Here is an 8,829-nt window from a genome sequence, read left to right as displayed (position 1 = left end):
CCTAAGAGAGACTGTTTAGCAGAAAACATTAATTTAACACTTTTTAACACTTAAAAAAATTATTTTATTTTTTTCCAGTAATGCACCTGGATTTTACAAACCAAGAGTAAAAAATTGTAACAAAGTGAAACAACACATTTGCTTGCATGTTGTTGCTCTGAAATGCTGAGCTGTACAGTGTGATGGCCATCAGGTTGCTTAAACATTTGCAACATCCCGCTCTGGAAGTTGAGGTGATCGGTGTTCCAGTTGGCCACAGTCCACCATCGGGAAACACGAGGAGGTGGCTAACAGCAGCAATGGAGGCCATTAGCAGGCTGTAGATGTTCAATTAACAGCAGAGATCACACAGGTGGTGTTGGACACCATGTCCAAGGTGGAACAAGGTCCTGGGCATCTGTCGGCTCCAGGGGATGAGCCAGATAAGCTGAGTCAGGACATCTGCTCATCAAAGAGCAGCAAATGAACAATTTCGCCTGCACAGCTAACACAAATGGCAAGCACTCTAATCTGTATGACTGATTATTTTATTATCTGCAGTGTTCTTCCTCTCCAGGTCTACATCAGCCATCCCACACACACACTGCAATGATCGCTGAAATGAAGGCAGCGGAGCCCCCAGATAAAATTGGGCTGCAGTACAGTATGTGAGATCCTCAGCGGAGGAAACCTACATACACCAGTGATAACCTGTATATCAAGCTCTCAATCTGCCACACGTTGAAGGGGGGAAATAAATAGCCTTCATATCGGCGCAAGTGTGTTCTCCTCATCCGCAAAGAGGTAAATCATGGTCATTGTGAAAGTGGGACATGCTGATGCACAGAGGGAAAGAAGGTGATGACAAGGGCAGTGGGGCAGGACCGCAAAGCAGGAGGAAGAGGAGGGAGGTATGATATGTTACCTCCCTGTGCAGGCATCATTACATTTCACTTAAAGTATCTGGATTATTCAGACTCTCAAGTGGGCCATCCTGCTTGTGCAACCTTCTCCTCGTGATGCCACACTGAGATTGCATGTTGACAAAGCAATCAGTAGAAACAGGTCCAAGTCTGCAGATGTCATTTCGTCCTCATTGGTCAGCGTTGGTGCTTCCCTCATTGTGCCCTCATCCTGATAGGAGTCGGTCATCCAGACCAATTTAGAAGTGTCCTATAATTACAGACTTGTCAGTACTGATTTTCATCAACAACCATGCATGTGATGGTCCAGCAGGAATGTTAATGAGTCACCCAATGGAGCTACTCAGCTGCATGTGCCGCAGCGCTTCCCCGCCATCCCCTGCATGGCTGTGAAACGTGCACACCGTTGCTGAATGTTCTAAGGCCTAGGCACATAAAGCCAATACATGAAACAACTACCCTGATCCTGTCTACCCTTGGGCTTCATAAAAGAAAGTGCTTCTCCAGCAAAATATTTTATTTTTTTGTCAAAGTTTATGTCCGCTTGCTTCACGGCGCCTAACTTGCCGTACAACCCCTTCACTTAATTAGGGGAGCTATTTCTTCTCGACAGGGCCTCCCAGAGGGTCGTGGAATCAAAGAAATTCCTCAGCTAATGGGAGTTGCTGAAGACTTTGTTCATTTTAATGTGCCTTGGCTGGGTAAACTTTTGACACTATGTGAAGGGAGCTCTCGTAGGGAAAGGTCTGAGAATATGAGCAGTCAATGGCGCTGCATGGTTGCATAACTGAAACGGTCAACCCTAAAAGTCACATCTATCTGCTGGACAACATGTTGATACAGTTAATTATCTTTGTGTATTTTTGTTATTAATGTGGGCTCAAAGGTCTCAGTTTGAGATGTGATTATAGCTTCCAGTTCTGGTAAAAAGTTTGCGTCTGCTCATTCTTTACATTTAGTACATTTTTGCCTTTTAATGATTTATTTGAACCATTCTTTGGCCCGGGTGAAGTAATAATACTATAATATATATAAACAATACTAAATGTACAGTCATATTCAATAAATTATTATTGAAAAGTTCATTTATTTCAGTAATTCAACTCACTAAGTGAAATTAGATAGATTAATTACACACAGACTCATTTTCAAGCCTTTATTTATAATTATCATGGTGACTTTAAACTTAAAGCTAATGGAAATATGACATTCAAAATCAGAAAATTACATCAGACCAAAGGGTTGTTTTCTGTTATTAGGTCTTGGTGTACAGGTCCTTCTCAAAATATTAGCATATTGTGATAAAGTTCATTATTTTCCATAATGTAATGATGAAAATTTAACATTCATATATTTTAGATTCATTGCACACTAACTGAAATATTTCAGGTCTTTTATTGTCTTAATACGGATGATTTTGGCATACAGCTCATGAAAACCCAAAATTCCTATCTCACAAAATTAGCATATTTCATCCGACCAATAAAAGAAAAGTGTTTTTAATAAAAAAAACGTCAACCTTCAAATAATCATGTACAGTTATGCACTCAATACTTGGTCGGGAATCCTTTGGCAGAAATGACTGCTTCAATGCGGCGTGGCATGGAGGCAATCAGCCTGTGGCACTGCTGAGGTCTTATGGAGGCCCAGGATGCTTCGATAGCGGCCTTTAGCTCATCCAGAGTGTTGGGTCTTGAGTCTCTCAACGTTCTCTTCACAATATCCCACAGATTCTCTATGGGGTTCAGGTCAGGAGAGTTGGCAGGCCAATTGAGCACAGTGATACCATGGTCAGTAAACCATTTACCAGTGGTTTTGGCACTGTGAGCAGGTGCCAGGTCGTGCTGAAAAATGAAATCTTCATCTCCATAAAGCTTTTCAGCAGATGGAAGCATGAAGTGCTCCAAAATCTCCTGATAGCTAGCTGCATTGACCCTGCCCTTGATAAAACACAGTGGACCAACACCAGCAGCTGACACGGCACCCCAGACCATCACTGACTGTGGGTACTTGACACTGGACTTCTGGCATTTTGGCATTTCCTTCTCCCCAGTCTTCCTCCAGACTCTGGCACCTTGATTTCCGAATGACATGCAGAATTTGCTTTCATCCGAAAAAAGTACTTTGGACCATTGAGCAACAGTCCAGTGCTGCTTCTCTGTAGCCCAGGTCAGGCGCTTCTGCCGCTGTTTCTGGTTCAAAAGTGGCTTGACCTGGGGAATGCGGCACCTGTAGCCCATTTCCTGCACACGCCTGTGCACGGTGGCTCTGGATGTTTCTACTCCAGACTCAGTCCACTGCTTCCGCAGGTCCCCCAAGGTCTGGAATCGGCCCTTCTCCACAATCTTCCTCAGGGTCCGGTCACCTCTTCTCGTTGTGCAGCGTTTTCTGCCACACTTTTTCCTTCCCACAGACTTCCCACTGAGGTGCCTTGATACAGCACTCTGGGAACAGCCTATTCGTTCAGAAATGTCTTTCTGTGTCTTACCCTCTTGCTTGAGGGTGTCAATAGTGGCCTTCTGGACAGCAGTCAGGTCGGCAGTCTTACCCATGATTGGGGTTTTGAGTGATGAACCAGGCTGGGAGTTTTAAAGGCCTCAGGAATCTTTTGCAGGTGTTTAGAGTTAACTCGTTGATTCAGATGATTAGGTTCATAGCTCGTTTAGAGACCCTTTTAATGATATGCTAATTTTGTGAGATAGGAATTTTGGGTTTTTATGAGCTGTATGCCAAAATCATCCGTATTAAGACAATAAAATACCTGAAATATTTCAGTTAGTGTGCAATGAATCTAAAATATATGAATGTTAAATTTTCATCATTACATTATGGAAAATAATGAACTTTATCACAATATGCTAATATTTTAAGAAGGACCTGTATTTATTTCATTCCTGGGTTGCTTGTTATTGTCTTTAGGGTCTTTGCATATTCTGTACGAGTGTTTCTCTAAGTGGTTCTTGTTAGAAAAGTGACATTTATATTAGTTTGAAGAAGTGGTGGAATCAAAAGGACGGTGTGCATGTTGAAAGGTCCTGAGACCCAACACTAATGGTTCCAGCTTAGCAGGGTGTGCTACTTCCTCAGCACAATCAGGCCTTATGGGTGCTCTTCAAGACAATTGGTCCCAACACATGGCTACTGATGTTGGAACCAGTAGAATAACTATGCCCCACATGGTGGGCAATTGTACAAAACAACCTCCGAGCAGGGCACATACAATCGCATAATTCAACTCTAGTCCAACTCAATTGCCTCCAATGCTGCTGGACTGAAATCTGCTGCTGGTTCAGCATTAAAGGAGACCAAAGAGAGAAGATAAAACTTTGAAAACATAAACTCACTACTTAGAGCAAGAGCACTCAAGAGGAGAGCAGCCAAAGCTTCAAAACTGTCTTCAACCCCTTTAGAAAGTTAATTTGACCTTGAGTTTAGGTTATAATGTAGTAATGACCTGTTTGCTGTTGTATGCATCCCATATAAGGTTTTCAGAGATAAACTTTGCGCATAAGCATCACATATCACCTACCACCATTTTTATGAACATAAACACTCAAACAAAGCCATCTCTGTCTGCAGGCCTTCAAGACTCCTAGTTGTTTCTCTCTGTTGAACAGATTCTGAAATTTCCAGTTCAGCTAATCATCAGACTCATCCGTTGTTCCAATAATGACCAGTACCGTTCATATCTGACGTGGCTGCACCGGATCAGCAGCAGCTGACTGCACACAGATCCCCGATGCGAGTGGTACTGACAGCGAATTCTAAGTGGAACACACACCAACGCTGTGAGAACAAGCTCTTGAAATCTGCTGGAGCTTTTTTCTTTTTCTCTTTGCTTCAACTTCCGCAGCAAGGATGAGGCGAGGGCGAGCAATGAATCACAATCTGCAGCTTGTCCTTCACCTAATTCCGTAGCGCCACAGAGGCTCAGGTGATTTAAACCTGCTGAGGGCACACATCCTCATTTCTCTGTGCACCGGATCTCTCAGTTTGAAGTCCACAGATGGAAGGTGTGTTATCTTTAACACCATAGACGTCTGAAATGATAAAATGCACACTGCAGATAGTTGCAAATATTTTTAAACATTCATGCCTTACATGAAAACAAACAAAAAAAACTTTTCTTATATTTTAGTACTGACTTTTGATTAAAAAAGGTTCCTTTACATTCTTTATGGACATGAATGTGAAATTAATTTCTGGTTTTTAAAGACTTGTTTGAACCGTTCTTTTTCCAAAGTCAAATAATAATACAACAAACAACTTTAAAAACTTTCTTGGTCACCACCTCCTCAGTCCACTGTGATGTACAACTGGCTTTACTGTGGACAGGGATACTAGTTCCAGCAGTTCCTAGTTCATGAGAGACTTGAGCCTCGTTGGTTCCTGATCATCCTAGTCAATTTCCTTCCATCTGTGGGTTTGGCTCTGCTTCTAGACCTCGACAAAGTGTTGATGCACTTACAGGTACAAAAATTTCAATATTTCTTCTTACTCATTTCAGAAAGTGAAATTCATAAATTATATAGATTCATTACACATGGAGCGAAACATTTCAAACCTTATTTTCTTGTATGTTCGATGATTATGGACACAGATACACTTAATGAAAGCCCGAAATTCAGTCTATCAAAAACTTTGAATATTACATAAGATCAATAAAAGAAATGTCAGGCTTCTGAAATCTGTGTTCATTTCTATGCACTCAGTCCTTGGTCAGGGCTCCTTTTGCATGAATTACTGCATCAGTGCAGCATGGCATGGAGACAATCAGCCTGTTGTTTTGCTGAGGTGCCCAGGTTACTTTCAGGTAATCTCCAAGTCATTGAACCAGCTTTAAATAATTTTAGCAGTGTGGGCTGGTACCAAGTCCTGCTGGAAAATTTAATCAGCATCTTTATAATGCCTGCCAGCAGAAGGAAGTATGAAGCTCACTTCAGAGAACCTAGGGGACCAACACCAGCAGATGACACTCAGTTTTCCATGAATTTGCTTGGATACAGCATTCTGTAAATAGCCAGCTTCTTTAGCAATGACCGTTTTTTGGCTTCCCCATCTTGTGGAGGGTGTCAGTGACTGTTATCTGTGCATCTGTCAAGTCAACAGTCAGGATTGTGTAGGCCTTGATATTGTCATAAAATGACATTCAATCATTAAAAATGCATTCTTTTAAATTGGTCTTTTATACAATTCTAATTTTCAGAGACACTGAATTTTGGGTTTTCATTCTCTGGAAGCCATAATCATGTAAATTACAAGAAACAAGAGCTTGAAATATTTAAGTCTTTGTGTAATGAATCTATACACTATATTCTGAAATGACCAATAAGGTATTGCACTTTTTCACGATATTTAAATTCTTTGAGATTCATTTGAAGATCTTAGAACCTGCATTTGTTTATAAATGGCTCCAAAAGACTTTTTAGCTTAATTAAATTTCCCCTTGGTCTTTGCAATTTTTTTACGTTTTTGCCAGTTAAATATATACACCCAAACAAATCATTTGCTTGCTGTCAAAGAGAAATTACAACCTGCAGTTAATCATCAACAACAACCAGAGGTCAACACGCCTTGAACTGCTCACGTTAGAAGACACTGTAGAATCTTCAGTGCCAATGAATAAAATATTTAGACAAATGTTTGTATTTATTTAAGGGTCTGTATGTATAATTTTTGAACCAAATCCACCACTGCAGTGGTACACTGTGTAATCATTTCACCCTGGAAAAAAAACATTTCAAATAATTCATTTTACCTGCAGTTCTTTGGTCTGGTTCTTGTATTTTGAGTTATTCTTGTATTGTTTATATTTGGATCTGATTTCGTATAGTTATTCCAAGTTTCTGTTCTGTCATTAGCCAGGTTTCCACAGCCTTACTCCCTGCTCAGCTGCCATTCATTGCATTGATTGTACTCACCTGGTTTCCACCTCCCAATTAAGCTCTCTGGTTTCTTCCTCACTCCACTATGCGCCTGCTGATATCCGGTTTGCATCTGGGTCCTTCTAATCCACAAAACACCCACTAAACTCTAAAACATAATGTCATTAATCTCCATAATGAGTGAATGTCCCCATTTTGACATATTAATCCTAAAATTTGCTCTGGCCATACAGATCCCAGTGTGATGGTTTTCAATTATGTAGGCACAGAAACACTAAGCAAAGTTCAACCTTTATTGCCTTATGACAAAATAATTTTATTGTGTGAATCGCAGTATTTCTGAAAGCCAATTAAAAGGGCAACATAATTACCAGATGGGTGCACTTGGCCCCTTTCATTCCTGGTTTGGTTAGAGATTATCCTTTACACAGCTCATACCTGGGATTGTAATGCAACTAGATCGCCCCATTGTACAATTACCATAATTTAATACCAATGCCTAATATTTATCTTCATTCCATATCTGAACCCCCTTTTCTTAGGATTTGTTTTAGTTTTAGAATAATTTCAAATAAAAACGTTATAGCAAACTCAAACCAAAAGCTGATATTGCAGACATTAGTAGCTGCACAGTTGGAGGGGAAAAAGATTAACTGGACATCTGGTGAGGAAAACAAGGCAGAAACTTTTGATGTTATGATACCAAACTATCCTCTTTGCAGGACTCATGCTTACATGATGAGAATCAACCACTGAAAGATTATAATCACCGACATAATAGTAACTGGATCAGTTCTATTACTAAACAGCTCAACAAGCCAAATGTAGATTTATTGTCCTGATTCTGTCTGATAAGGTAATGGAAATGCTAGGCCCTTTGTCTGTCCAAGTTACAGAATGCATTAGCTGGTCTGGTGAATGAACAGCAAGCGGCACAAATGCAGAAGAAAATAAAAGCTGCTTTATCATCGCACTCCACATTTATTGTTTCTGTGGGCTGAAAGCAGCGACAGTTGGCAGCTGTCCCTTTCTGCCTCAGACGTAATCATCCCTGGCAGAATTTGAGGCCTCAATCATGGAGTTGCACACTCGACGTGCACTGTCACAGAAGTGGTGTACCAGGCAGATCTGCATAAAACACCTGGGGACAGTCATTACAGCCGACTCACAGCTGACTGTGAATCTGAATGGAAGAAACGTCCCCAGAAAAGGCATAGGGTCCTGCTCCAGCCCCTGCTGAGGCAGCAGATTGCTGGAAGAAAGAAATTGCTGATGCTCGTTTTCAATGGTTCTCTTGTCTTTACATATGGACTGATACAAGGTGTCCCAACAAAATGCAAAGGGGACAAAATTCTGTTTTTTGGGGGATGTAGATGTCAGAAATAATTAGGATTGTTCTGTGTTGTCAACTGACATTTTCATCTTTTTTTCTCCAATTTGTGTTGTGCCTCAAATGCATTTAATTAATTAGGGTATTGTCACCTTATTTTAATGCCACTAACAGGCCATGTTAATCTATACACAATCCAGCTGGTCCAAATTTCATTCCAGTCAATCCCATCATGTAGATTCAGATTTAATAACCTAAAGTCAGTTAAAATAACAACAAAAACAAAATTGCATCTATCTGAGGAGGCCCAGCCAATTGTATCAATGCATTCTCCCATCTTAAGCAAGCATATGGGGACAGATAAGAGGCACCACTCTATTTTAACAAGAGGAACCAGAACCAGGCTCTGTATGTGCAGCCATTAGCCATAACCGACTGGGCCAGGAGTCGGTTCTGCCAGACAGAGAAATAAAGGAAAGCTAAGTTATGGACAGCAACAAGCACTGAACTGAGCATACCTTCTACCGGAGGAAAGTTAGAGAGTGCTGACACAAATTTACCCACAACAGGCAAAGGTTATGGAGCTAAATTGGGGCCATAAAGTTTGTTCAAAAGAAAAAAATTTGAACCTGAAAAATTATTTTGAACCTCCCCCCAAAAAATGTGAAAACTGGAAAAAAAAAAGTTCAAAAAAAGATTTAAGTTTTTTTTT

General features: G+C 40.6%; 1 long non-coding RNA gene across 1 annotated transcript; it reads right to left on the bottom strand.

The window, feature by feature from the left end:
• Nucleotides 1–3,980: 3,980 nt before the first annotated feature.
• LOC124863545 lies at nucleotides 3,981–6,775 on the bottom strand. Its single transcript, XR_007037151.1, has 2 exons — nucleotides 6,661–6,775; nucleotides 3,981–4,942 (listed from the first exon to the last, which is right to left on the bottom strand). It is a non-coding gene; the product is annotated as an uncharacterized LOC124863545 (long non-coding RNA).
• Between the last annotated feature and the right edge of the window lie 2,054 nt (nucleotides 6,776–8,829).

This window comes from Girardinichthys multiradiatus, chromosome X (assembly GCF_021462225.1).
Source record: "Girardinichthys multiradiatus isolate DD_20200921_A chromosome X, DD_fGirMul_XY1, whole genome shotgun sequence".
Classification (NCBI taxonomy): Eukaryota; Metazoa; Chordata; class Actinopteri; order Cyprinodontiformes; family Goodeidae; genus Girardinichthys; species Girardinichthys multiradiatus.
Note: the sequence above shows the minus strand (reverse complement) of the source record. Positions and strands in the feature narration are given on the sequence as shown.